Source organism: Mytilus edulis, chromosome 1 (genome assembly GCF_963676685.1).
Source record: "Mytilus edulis chromosome 1, xbMytEdul2.2, whole genome shotgun sequence".
Lineage (NCBI taxonomy): Eukaryota > Metazoa > Mollusca > Bivalvia > Mytilida > Mytilidae > Mytilus > Mytilus edulis.
This window is the reverse complement of record NC_092344.1, coordinates 35,721,378-35,734,425: the sequence shown is the minus strand read 5'-3', so window position 1 is coordinate 35,734,425 and position 13,048 is coordinate 35,721,378. Positions and strand designations below refer to the sequence as shown.

At 30.8% G+C, this 13,048-nt stretch overlaps 1 pseudogene; it reads left to right on the top strand.

The window, feature by feature from the left end:
• Positions 1 to 485: 485 nt before the first annotated feature.
• On the top strand, positions 486 to 7,491 carry LOC139512377 (protein SEC13 homolog; annotated as a pseudogene).
• The last annotated feature ends 5,557 nt before the right edge of the window (positions 7,492 to 13,048 follow it).

Below are 13,048 nucleotides of genomic sequence, written 5' to 3'. Positions count from 1 at the left end.
TGAAATCAATTCTAGATTCTGCCGACTGGGCAGTTGAATCAACATTCGCAAAGTTTTATTTGCGAGATTTTGATGCCACTAAAGTTTTAGAATAGGATGTAAGCAAACAAATTCATTTATTTGTATGATATTTTATTTGTATTTGCAGTATAACATGTAGCTGTATATAGATGTAAATAGTGGGTTTTTTGTTATGGTGGTAGTATTTTATTCTATTGGAAAGATATTTGTTTGTGGATTTTTTCTTGAAGAGAAGGAAATTCATCCACCACCGTTGAATGAATTCAACACTGCTTTGGAATCAGTGAGTATTCTAATTTAATAAATGTCGTTTTTCACTGGTAGGTATAATGAATATTATTAAAAATGGAACAATTTGTTCCCCAGTTGAGATTTTTAATAATAGAGTTATACCTACCAGTGAAGGGGCCACCACCATCCCCTAGATGAATTTCGAGATACATGTATGTGTAGATTGAAGGAACATGACAAAAATCAAAACTGATGGGAATACCTGTATTTACCTGTATTTGGGTGTATTACACAGGTAAGGTGATCGGACATCCTATGGATGTTTTTATTTCTAGATCACCTAGATGTTTGCGTTGAGAACTAGTTAACGCGAATTATATTTTAATTTAATAAATGTCATTTTTCACTGGTAGGTATAACTCTATTATTAAAAATCTCAACTTGGGAACAAATTGTTCCATTTTTACATTATTACCCACAGATCAGGCAAAATTTGCTGAATCAGCAATTTTTACTCTCAGGGGTGGAATTTAATGCTTGTTTTTATCATAGTTGCCCTTAATCAAATTTTTATTGATAAACTTACAAATTGCATAGGTAAAAAAAAATCCTTTATTGATTTAGTGTAAAAATATATATCCCCCTTAACCAAGACATAACAAACTTGAAACCAGTCATGACACCTATGATGCATAGACTTCTTACTTTGGAAAATATTACAATAAAGAATACTAGTCTGCACTCATTTCTTACCCAAAAAAAAAATGAAACATTACATCCCTACCCCATCTGGCAGATTTTCACTTTTTTTTCATCTTACAATTTTTACTTAAGGAGTGTCCAAAACCCAAATATATGATGTTTCAAATCAACACAGAAGTCAAACATGGTGATTCAGGAGGAATTATTGGATTGCCAACTCTATTTATGGTTAATCTGACTGAAAGAAACAGTTTAAGCACCAAATCATGAAAATGATATTAAAGTCCATTCCACATTTTACAGCATGCCTTATACTACTTTAAACATTTCCAGATTATGAGGGCAATACAACAAGAGTCTTTAGATTGCAGTTAACTATTATTCCAAAATCTTTTTCACAATACATGTACTAGAATACATCTCTAAGATGACTGTTTGTCTATTTCTCATGTATGCATTAAGTTAAATTATGTCCCCTTACATAATCAATTTGCCTTTATTGTGCTAATCTGACTGAAAGAAACAGTTTAAGCACCAAATCATGAAAATGATATTAAAGTCCATTCCACATTTTACAGCATGCCTTATACTACTTTAAACATTTCCAGATTATGAGGGCAATACAACAAGAGTCTTTAGATTGCAGTTAACTATTATTCCAAAATCTTTTTCACAATACATGTACTAGAATACATCTCTAAGATGACTGTTTGTCTATTTCTCATGTATGCATTAAGTTAAATTATGTCCCCTTACATAATCAATTTGCCTTTATTGTGCTTTTCACTGTCAGAAAATCTTAACAATTAATGGTATTTGCATGGAAAATGAATAAACCATTTAGGTAGGCATTTTCTCTCTTTTTTTCAAAAAGAGAAATTGAAGTATCGGGTGTTTATTAGTCATTATGCCTATCTGATTAAAAAAAAACTTCTTCAAATCAGGACAATAAAAGAATTTGAGTAGGCAACTTTTTTCTGGGTAGGTAGCGTTTTGTCAAACAAACCTATTCTTTTTTATGGCCTGATTGACCAGTTATATTGCAAATTATCTGTGTTTTGTAGGCATGATGGACCAGTATGGCAGCTAGCATGGGCACATCCAATGTTTGGTAATTTGGTAGCATCTGGTAGTTATGACAGAAAAGTTATAATCTGGAAAGAAACAAATGGCACATGGGGAAAGTTGTATGAATACACAAATCATGACTCGTCAGGTAGGTTATCATAGCGTTTTTAGATGTAGCAATATCTTTAAATGTGTGTAGATATACCATTTTTAACTGTAGAAGTGGGAAAAAAACATATGTGTAAGCATATGAACTTAAAATTACTTCAGATTAGTTGATTTTGATGGTCTTGTCTGACTGTGATGTAATTGGTCTTAACTACACGTATGCAAGACCATTTTTCAACAAAACAGAAATTCATAATTGCAGAAAAATATGTTTATGTTCCTACATAAAGAATCAAATAATTTTCAGTTTATCAAATATATGAAATTTAATGAACAAATTATTTCTTTTTTGTAGTAAACTCAGTTATTTTTGCACCACAAGAGTTTGGATAAGTTCTGGCATGTGGAAGTTCAGATGGTTCTATATCCATTATTTCAAGTTCAGGTAAATCAAATTTTGAATAATGCAATTGTTTTTATAAGAAAATACAAATTAAAACTTATTAAAAAAAACATCAACATTGCTGGATGATAAATAAAAAGAATGCTCGACTTTCATCTTTTGAAATTTGAAAGTAATATCATGAAGTTGAACCTGATGTCAACTTCAGCTTTTGCATTAACCATTCAAGAGTTATCCCCTTAAATTAATTTAAAAGATTTATTTGCTTTTCTGTGGTAAATGGATGATAAAGTACCACTTAAAACAATCTTTCTAGATTTTAACACAATGTCAAAACCATACAGGTGAAATGTAATCTTGACAAATTTGATACATACTGATCTAGAGTTATGTCCCTTTGTTTTCCTAAAGATTTGATGTTTAGTAAATACTTATATGCTCCACTTTGATGTCAGTCAGTTTAAATGCTCAAGGAATCCCAGTATTTGGGGTTGAATCAAGAATTAAAAATTAAATAAATTACCTCTCATTTCTCTATAGTTCATTCAGTAATCCAAGAACATGTATCAAATAATGATATATATTCAAGGTTTATATGGCAGGTTCATATCTTTGATTCATTGATAGATTTGATTTTACATTTCTACCTCTTTTACATGTATTAAGAAATTGTATATTAATTATTTTATTCATCATGCCATGACAAGTAGTACTTTTCAATATATAGAAATCTAATGTAGCTATATTTTCATTTAATAGGTGATGGAAGTTGGACAGCAAAAAAAAAAAATAATGCTCATAGTGTAAGTACAGATTTGATTTGATTTTTAGTGTTTTAACGCCACTTTTAAGCACCGATTTTGGGCTATGTTGTGGCAGCCAGTTTTTATTTGTGGAGGAAGCTTGAGTGCCCTGAGAAAACGATGACCTTCGATAGGAAAACTGACAATCCTAGTCAATTAAGATTGGAGTCGAGTGCACCTGCATGAGTGGGGTTCGAACTGACAACCTCAGTGTTGACTGGCTAGTGAATAGTAACATCTTAAACCACTAGACCAACGAGGCCCTGTGTAAGTAGAGGAACTGCTGGAGAGTTAATATGTACCAGTAGTATTTACTTTTGTAAATTTATTCCGTTAGAAAATTGCTTACTGGAATTCATGTTTCATATGCCTGTGAATTGAAAGGAAAAATTGATGTATTTTTTACATCAGCTTTAAGAACCATATTGGATGATGACTGCAGTTATATAATAAATGTCTTGATAGCCTCATCCCAAATAAAGCTTTATTGTTTTTTGTCAAATACATTTTAACCAACTAGTAGTTTCTAATGTCAACTCTACCAAGACTCTAAACAGTTTTTGCTCCTATTTATTGATTCAAAAGGTTTAAATAACTTATATGAGTTAAATGTGAAATGTTTGCTTTTTTTAACAGATTGGTTGTAATGCAGTTAGTTTTGCTCCTTATGTAAGTCCTGGTGCCTGGTTAGATCCATACAATAAACAGACACCAGTCAAAAGGATTGTTTCCGGAGGATCTGACAATTTAGTAAAAATTTGGAGGTATGTGTGTTATATCTGTATGTTGTGATGTAATGAGCAATTTAGGGGTTTCTTTTTATTATTGGAAGCTCTGGTTAAACATGTTTATGAGTCCTAAACCCTCTTCCTTTCCTTGGATAGTGGTGTAACAGCACAACATAAGAACATATTGTAAAGTTAGAAGAATATTATAATAATACACAAATCTTGTCATGGTTAATAGTACTGGATCCAACCAACAACTGTTCTTGTGGGACATATGTAAAACACTATGTGGAAATCCTATTTATGATAAAATAAGTCATCATACATGCATTTCTTCTACATTATGGATGACAATGGTAATCTACTACTGGCTATGAATATCGCAAAGTTCAATATCCTGTTATTTGCAGGAAATTGGAAGAAAATCTGAAATTTGATAATATGTATTTTTAATATGGATACAAACACTTTGAAAACGAAAATGGTTGCTCTTAAGAGTCTTAAATAATCAATGAAAATACTGTATTTTGCTTTACTTATAATTTCATTTCATAAGAGAGGAAGAAGGAGAATGGAAAGAAGAAAAGAAACTAGAAGGTCACAGTGACTGGGTCAGAGATGTGGCATGGGCTCCTTCAATAGGTCTACCTAGAAGTACTATAGCTAGCTGTTCACAGGTATGGAAAATATTCATATTAATGTAGTGGTTATATTCATTTGAAAAACTCAGTCAAGGAATTTTTATGCCCCCACTAGGGGCATTATGTTTTTAGTCTACGCATCCATATTGGTCGGTCTGTCTATCTTCAAGTTAAATTTTTTGGTCAAGGTAATTTTGATGAAGTTTAAGTCCAATCAACTTGAAACTAAGTACACAAGTTCCCTATGATATAATCTTTCTAATTTTAATGCCAAATTAGAGTTTTTACCCCTATTTCATGGTCCGTGGAACAAAGAAAATGATAGTGCAAGTGGGGCATCCATGCACTATGGATCATTTCTTGTTTTCTGTCAATTCATTAAATAACTTAGTTTAGTTGAGAAAAAAAATACAGAATGAATTTTATTATATCCGCTGCTGCTTTTGGATATTGGAACTCCGTTCTTTAATTAAGACCTACAAAAAAAGCATTTTTTTAATTGAAAATTTCTTTTTCTTCAAATATTTAAAAATTGTTCATGTAGCAGTGGATAATTACGCATGTCTCTTCATTCTTTTGTATTGATATCCTCTATTCACAGAAATCATAAAAAATAATTATTTTCTCAGTAGTGTATTCTTAAATTTAATGAAAACCTTAAGTGTTGAGAATAAAAGAACCAGTTCTTTAATTTACTTCTCAAAAGAATGGCACATTACATGATAAAAGGTTGGAAGACAGAACAGGACTCAGCTTAGATACTGCTGAGTATAAATGAGTTTGACAGTTTATAGTTCATTTGTAGCAATCTGGAGTATTATACTAAGTTTTGAGTCGTTTTATGAAATAAAAAAGTAAAGTTTTCAGCAGTTACAAAATCATAATTATGATTTTTTACAGGATTTCCGTGTAATAATTTGGACAAATGATGGAACTGGTAATGATTGGTCACACAAGATACTTCATAAGTTTAATGATGTTGTTTGGCACCTCAGTTGGTCAATAACAGGCAATATATTGGCATGTTCAGGGGAAGATAACAAAGTAAGTATTATGATGTTGTTTGGCACCTCAGTCGTTCAATAACCGGCAATATATTGGCATGTTCAGGGGCAGATAACAAAGTAAGTATAATGTTGTTGTTTGACACCCCCATTGGTCAATAACAGGCAATATATTGGCATGTTCATGGGGAGATAACAAAGTAAATATTATGATGTTGTTTGGCACTTAAGTTGGTCAATAAGAGGCAATATATTGGCATGTTCAGGGGCAGATAACAAAGTAAGTATAATGTTGTTTGACACCCCTGTTGGTCAATAACAGGCAATATATTGGCATGTTCAGGGGGAGATAACAAAGTAAGTATTATGATGTTGTTTGGCACTTAAGTTGGTCAATAAGAGGCAATATATTGGCATGTTCAGGGGGAGATAACAACAAAGTAAGTATTATGATGTTGTTTGGCACCTCAGTTGTTCAGGCAATATATTGGCATGTGCAGTGGGAGATAACAAAAAAGTAAGTATTATGATGTTGTTTTGCACCTCTGTTGTTCAGTAACAGGCAATATATTGGCATGTTATGGGGGAGATAAGAAAGTAAGTATAATGTTGTTGTTTGGCATCTCAGTTGGTCAATAACAGACCTCTATTGGCATGTTCAGGGGGAGATAAGAAAGTAAGTATAATGTTGTTGTTTGGCACCTCAGTTGGTCAATAACAGACAATATATTGGCATGTTCAGGGGGAGATAAGAAAGTAAGTATAATGTTGTTGTTTGGCACCTCAGTTGGTCAATAACAGACAATATATTGGCATGTTCAGGGGGAGATAACAAAGTAAGTATAATGAAACTGAATTCAGAAATTATTGAGATGTCTTTATTACTCAATTGCTAAAAATGCAACAGGGTTATAATTGCAATAATTTAAACTTGCATTTTGGAATTTTTATAAATGAATTAAACAGGATTTTTATCAAGTTTTTATTTAATTCACCGGTGCTTTTTATTGTGGGACCTTGTGTCATCATGAAGGATAAATTTTATTGTGTAATACAATTGCTTTAAGGAATAACGCGAGATGTACAGTGAGCCAATCAGAATAACATATTATAATGATACATTCATCAAATGTAATTATAAGTATGTAACACAACTTTTACCACAGGTCATTATCCTGGTACATTTGATTGTTTATAAGACATTTTAGTTTTTATTGATAGATTATTTTTGTTAACAAAGATAGATAAAAGAAATCCTAAAGAGATTTGATTGATTGAATTTATTCTTTTTATTTATCTTTTCAAAAGATTTCTCTTCAAAGTATTTTTTCTCTCTCGAGAAAACCAACAACTCAATATGTCTGATTAAAACTTGAATTCTGATATTTATAAAAAAAAAAAAATGTATGTATAATGCACAGGTCTACAAGAAATAATATTACATTGGTGTTGATTTCTCTTTTAAAGGTTAGTTTGTGGAAGGAGACTTTAGAAGGACAGTGGGTGTGCATCAGTCATGTTAACAAAGGTCAAGGACAATTGACTGATAAATCAATATCAAGTTGATCATGTGACATAGTCTTCTAAGAGCCATAATACATAAGTTGTTGAACTATTTATTGTCAGTTTTAATTAATGGTAGATTGGAGGAATGATTTACTTCCTGCTTTAAGAGAAAGTTAATGCAAGACATTTTGCCCAACAGGAAGTAAAATGCTACTCAGATAATACATTGTGTTTCATCATGTCTCTTTATCATTAAATTGTTTCATGTATACAAAATGGTTGTTTAGTTTTGGGGAAATTTTAGCTGCCTACTATTTCTTGTGTGTTTTTAATGGACAGATTAAGAGTGTTGGTCAAACATGTCTGAGGTTTGAACCTACACTGCTAGTATCCCAGGCATAGATTAAATGTGTCTTATTTTGATTGTAAAGTTCCAACAAGTTTGAGCTACAATTTGATAAAGTTGGGAAAAGAGTTTCACTGTTTGAGCCGCTGTTTGGGTTTGTTCTAGTTCAAGTTATACGGTTAAAATTTATAGCAAGCTTGTTGTTAGAGATTGTCCTCCAGATGAGGTTACAGTTTGATTAAATTCTAGTTTAAAGCCTTAGAAGTTAAAAAATTTTAAAATTTAACTTTAGATTTTAGACAACAGTTTGAGCAACAGATGTATGGTAATTTCCCTTTTTATACGCCCGTCAAAATTTTGACGGGAAGTATTATGTTATACAAATGTCCGGTGGCCGTCCGTCTGTCTGTCCGTCTGTCCGGCGTAAACATGTCGCACCGTAACTTGAGAACGACTTATCCAAATTTCATGAAACTTAACATAGTTGTTTCTTATGATGGTCAAATGATCTGTATACTTTTTGGTGAAAATAAGATTAAAACTTTTTGAGTTACGGCACTTTGTAACTAAAACAGGGGTGTGTTTTTTTTTCACATGTCGCTCCGTATCTCAAAAATGATTCTTGATTATGGCTTAAAACTTTAAACACTTCTTAGTTATATTAATCTTAATATCTGTATACTTTTTGGTGATGATTCAAAATTTTATTTTTGAGTTATTGAGTATTTTGTAAAAAAGGGGGAGGTTTTTTTTACATGTCGCACCATATCTCAAAAACGATTTATGATTATTGCTTAAAACTTTACACATGTCTTTGTTATATTAATCTGAAGATCTGTATACTTTTTGGTGATGATTCAAAATTTCAATTTTGAGTTATTGAGTATTTTGTAAAAAAGGGGGAGGTTTTTTTTTACATCATCATCATGTTGTGCCGTATCTCAAAAACAATTTATGATTATTGCTTAAAACTTTACACACTTCTTTGTTATATTAATCTAAAGATCTGTATACTTTTTGGTGATGATTCTAAACTTTATTTTGGAGTTATTGAGTATTTTGTTAAACAGGGGAGGTTTTTTTTACATGTCGCACCGTATCTCAAAAATAATTTATGATTATTGCTTAAAACTTTACACACTTCTTTGTTATATTAATCTAAAGATCTGTATACTTTTTGGTTTTGATTCAAAATTTTATTTTAGTGATATTTAGTTTTTTGTCTCAAAAACAATAGATGGTTATTGCTTAAAACTTTCTCAGAAACTATTTATGATTATTGCATAAAACTTCCACACAAGACGTCAGGCGTATCATGCGCTCATGGCGCAGCTGTTTATTTATCGGATTAGGATAGAATTCATAAGTTGATAAGAAGTCTGCATAATTTTTTATTTTATTTCACATTTATGTCATAATGTGCAGTTGGAGACAAAATTTATCTTTACATGTGATAGAATATTACTTATGATTGATAATGTTTCTTTTATAAATAATCAGAATTTGTCAATTTTTCAAAAATGCTGCTTTACCAATTTTAAGGCATTAAAATGGGATCATCTGTTGTCACATGTTATAAAGATACACTTCAGTGGCTGATCCAGAACTTTTTATCAAGGTGACACTGACTGACCTAAGAGGGTGCACGCTCCAGTCATGTTTCTGTGATTCCCAATATAATCAACCAAATGTTTCCCCCAGGGACACCCTGGATGTGCCTATGCACTTTAATGTTGTTAAAACCTGTTGAAGTATAGAGATGGAGCTGTTATACTAAGTATTACGGAAATAGATTAGAAGACATTTATAGAATGGCTCTGTTGTGAAACAAATTCTGGGGATCTGGCCCTTCCCTTTTTAACTAAAACTTTGTTCTATTAGTTTTAAGTTTGAGTCCAGCTAGAGTTTATCATTTACTTAAGATATGATATAGAAACAATGTTAAAAAACATCATTTCACTTGTAGCAAAGGAATTCAAACCATTCCCTAATATCATTTGGTGTTTACCTTTCCATTTAATTAAAACCATTCCCTAATATCATTTGGTGTTTACCTTTCCATTTAATTAAAACCATTCCCTAATATCATTTGGTGTTTACCTTTCCATTTAATTATTTGCAAAGCAAGTTTGTCCAATTGAATGAATACACCTACTGTTGTTTTCTGTGGAATCAATGATAAACAGACATGTACATCTAACAATCATTCTATACACCAATAATAGTTCCCCTATCACTTATACTATATGAAAAACAGACCTAACCATGAAAATAACCATTGACCAATGAGCCAGGACAAGGTTGAACTAGACTTGTCGGACAGGAGTATACCATACAATCATTACACACAACAAATATAGTCAAGTAAATAAAAGTGTATCTTATATTATCTGAGAGTCAAACCACAACAACACTTAACCTTGCTCACAGATCCATGAAATAAGGTCAGTGTATGGTTAAATCTTTCCAATGGACATGTAGATCTAGCAAGGCTCATATAATTATAAAAAAAACAGCATATAAGTATCATACAACAAAAAATAATTGAAAAATTCATAAGACGAAAAAAAACCAGGTAAGCAATTTTTTTAAGCAGTCTCATTAGTCATTATGAAAATTAGGCCAAGGACAAAGGACTATGACAGTCCAAAACGTCCATCCATCGTAATTTGGTTTAGTGACTGTACCCTTATCAGATGATTAATATAAAACGAAGGAGATGTTGTATGATTGCTAATAAGACATTTTATACACTAAAGTTCAAATGAAGTGGATGCAAGCAACCTATAGGCAACTACGGCCATCAAAAACGAGAAAAATCCCATACAGTATAGTCTGCTATAAAAGGCAACAAAATGACAAATATGAAACAATTCAATTGAGATAAATAACAGGCTTATTTATGAATTTTTTTTTTTACGAAGAATTGATATGGCAGATATGAAACAACGACAACCATTGAACTGCAGGCTCCTGACTTCGGTCAACATTCAATATTCAACATTCAGTTTTCAACATTCAACATTCATTTTCAACATTTATCATTCGTTTGCAACATTCAACATTCAACATTCGTAATTATGAATATTGAAAACGAATGTTGAATGTTGAAAATCGAATGTTGAAAACGAATGTTGAATGTTGAAAACGAATGTTAAATGTAAAAAACGAATGTTGAAAGTTGAAAACAAAAGCTGAATGTTGAAAATCGAATGTTGAATTTAAATGCTGAATGTGGAAAAATGAATGTTGAATGTTGTAAACTAATGTTGAAAGTTGAAAACTGATGTTGAAAACTGAGGTTAAAAACGAATGTTGAAAATGAAAACGAAAGTTGAATGTTGAAAATCGAATGTTGAATTAGAAGTTGAATGTGGAAAAAGAATGTTGAATTTTGTAAACTAATGTTGAATGTTGAAAACGAATGTTGAAAGTTGAAAATAGAATGTTTGAAAACGAATGTTGATTGTTGAGAACGAATGTTGAAAGTTGAAAACGAAAGTTGAATATTGAAAGTTGAATGTTGAAAACGAATGTTGAATGTTAAAAACGAATGATAAATGTTGAAAACGAAAGTTGAATGTTGAAAACGAATATTGAATGTAAAAAACGAATGTTGAATGTTGAAAACCGATGTTGAATGTTGAAAATCGAATGCTGAAAACGAACGCTGAATATTGAAAAAGAGGGGGCGAAAAAGAGTGCTGAATGTTGAAAACAAATGTTAAAAGTTAAAAACAAATGTTGAAAGTTGAAAATTGAATGTTGAAAACAAATGTTGAATATTAAAAACGAATGTTGAAAGTTAAGTCGAATGTTGAAAACGAATGTTGAATGTTGAAAATTAAATGCTGAAAACGAATGTTGAAAGTTGAAAACGAAAGTTAAATGTTGAAAATCGAATGTTGAAAACGAATGTTGAATGTTAAAAACGAATGTTGAATGTTAAAAAACGAATGTTGAATAATGTGGAATGTTGAAAACGAATCTTGAATGTTGAAAACGCATGTTGAAAATGAAAACGAAAGTTGAACGTTTAAAATCGAATGTTGAAAACGAATGTTGAATGTTGAATGTGAAAACGAATGTTGAATGTTGAAAACAAAAGTTGAATTTTAAAAACGAATGTTGAATGTTGAAAACGAATGTTGAATGTTTAAAACGAATGTTGAATGTAGAAAACGAATGTTGAATGTTGAAAACGAATGTTGAATGTTGAAAACGAATGTTGAATGTAGAAAACGAATGTTGAAAGTTGAGAACGAAGGTTGAATGTTGAAAACAAATGTATTGAATGTTAAAAACGAAAGTTGAAAGTTGAAAACGAAAGTTGAATGTTGAAAATCGAATGTTCGATGTTGAAAACGAATATTGAAAGTTGAAAACTGTTGTTGAATGTTGAAAATCGAATGTTTATAACGAATGTTGAATGTTGAAAACAAATGTTGACAGTTGAAAATTGAATGTTGAAAACGAATGTTGAATGTTGAAAACTAATGTTGAAAGTTGAAAATTGAATGTTGAAAACGAATGCTGAATGATGAATTCAAATGTTCAATATTGAAAACGAATGTTGAATGTTGAAAACGAATGTTGAATGTTGAAAATGAATGTTGATTGTTGAAAATTGAATGTTGAAAACAAATGTTGAATAATGTGGAATGTTAAAAACGAATGTTGAATGTTGAAAACGCATGTTGAATGTTGAAAACGAAAGTTGATTGTTTAAATCGAATGTTGAAAACGAATGCTGAATTTTGAAAACGAATGTTGAATGTTGGAAACGAAAGTTGAATTTAAAAAACGAATGTTGAATACTGAAAACGAATGTTGAATGTTGAAAACGAATGATGAATGTAGAAAACGAATGTTGAAAGTTGAAAACGAATGTTGAATGTTGAAAACGAATGTTGAATGTTAAAAACATATGTTGAATGTTGAAAACGAAAGTTGAAAGTTGAAAACGAAAGTTGAATGTTGAAAATCGAATGTTCGATGTTGAAAACTAATATTGACAGTTGAAAACTGATGTTGAATGTTGAAAATCGAATGTTTATAACAAATGTTGAATGTTGAAAACGAATATTGAATTTTGAAAACGAATGTTGACAGTTGAAAATTGAATGTTGAAAACGAATGTTGAATGTTGAAAATTGAATGTAGAAAACGAATGTTGAATGTTGAAAACGAATGACGAAAGTTGAAAATTGAATGTTGGAAATTTAATGTTGAATATTGAAAATGAATGCTGCAAAACAAACAAATAACAAAAAAACAACAAAAAAATGAATGTTGAATATTGAACCAACTTGACATCCGTCATCCTAATACCATTTCTAAGTTATCATAATTCCAGAATAAAGTCAAAGTTCAACATATTGAAATAATTTGACCGTATTTGAAAAAAATATAGATTATTTCATTTGCACCGATTTTTCACAGGTATTTATTTGTTGCAGACCATTGGAATAAGTAGATTATAAATTT